This window comes from Mus caroli, chromosome 1 (genome assembly GCF_900094665.2).
Source record: "Mus caroli chromosome 1, CAROLI_EIJ_v1.1, whole genome shotgun sequence".
In the NCBI taxonomy this organism is placed as follows: domain Eukaryota; kingdom Metazoa; phylum Chordata; class Mammalia; order Rodentia; family Muridae; genus Mus; species Mus caroli.
Window position 1 is genome coordinate 172860499 of NC_034570.1, and position 1178 is coordinate 172861676.

General features: G+C 49.2%; 1 protein-coding gene across 2 annotated transcripts in view; it reads left to right on the forward strand.

Annotated features, from left to right (window-relative positions):
* Susd4 (sushi domain containing 4) overlaps positions 1–1178 on the forward strand; it is a 128424-nt gene that overhangs the window by 93285 nt on the left and 33961 nt on the right. The window lies entirely within an intron of this gene.

Here is a 1178-nt window from a genome sequence, read left to right on the forward strand (position 1 = left end):
TTTGGATGGGGAGATGTCTGATGATGGCCAGTAGGGACTTTTGCTTGCCGAAGCCCAGGTCACCCTCCTGACCTGGAGCTATACTTACGCTAAACCCCCCCCCCCCCCCCCCCCCGCCACCTGTTACCATTCTTAGGGGGAAGAAGGCAAAGAAAAGAAAAAGCCGAAAGAATCAAATGTCAGACCACAGAGTACTGCAAAGTTAAATGAAATGCCTTCAGAAATTAATTTTCTTGCACTGGATGATAACAGATGGCGTGGTGACACCATCCGTCTCACCCTGAGCTTTATTGCGGTATCAATGTTTCCTTCGTTTTCACTGTGCGTTTACAGTGAAGCCGTAAATGTTTGGCTGTAAGACACTCTTGGAAACCTGAAAGCAAGATCAGTCTCTTCCCTGTCTTTATGAAATCTGAATAGTTATAGAGTGTGGGTTGGTAAAGAGCACTAATTAGGGGGTCCGTGTTGGCTGGATCTGGGAGTGGAGCAGCAGGGGTGCCATTTCTATAACCAGGGCAGCATCCTGGGGTTCCTAATATCCTCCATCCCTGAAGTCTAACCCTGGCCTCAGCCCTGGTGTGTCTTGGGTCTTAAAGTTTCACCTAATGTGCTTCTCCTTAACATCCGAGTAAATGGCTGGAAATGGTGGGGGAGAAACCTCCATTCCAGAGCCCTCTCCAAACCTATCCCAAACCCAACCCCCCAAAGCCCAATAACACGCCAAAGCAAACAAGTCCCTCCAAGTTTGCAGCAGCATAGGCTGGCTGCTTCCCTGTTGCTTCCACAGGAGAAGCAGGGTTGGGGGTGTCCTGTGAGAAGTGGGCGCAGGCAGAAGGTGCTCAGAGCAATGGGAGAGGCTTTTATTTCTAAAGGAAGGACCAACATGCAGAGAGTCGGCCAGAGCCATGCAACTTCCTCGGACAAGACTTGAAGAGGTGGGAGGGAGGGATGACTGCCCCATGCTATTCATTCTGCTAAAGTCCTAGGCTATGCCTTAAAGTCCCCACACATTCCTGTCTCCACAGGGCCAGATTTTATAGGGGACAAAGGACAAGATAGAAGGTTAAAATTGAGACACCCTGGTACATTTGAAATGCCTATAACAAAGAAGTTTTCAATAGGAGCATGCAGTAGGAACTGTGTGTGTGTGTGTGTGTGTGTGTGTGTGTGTGTGTGTG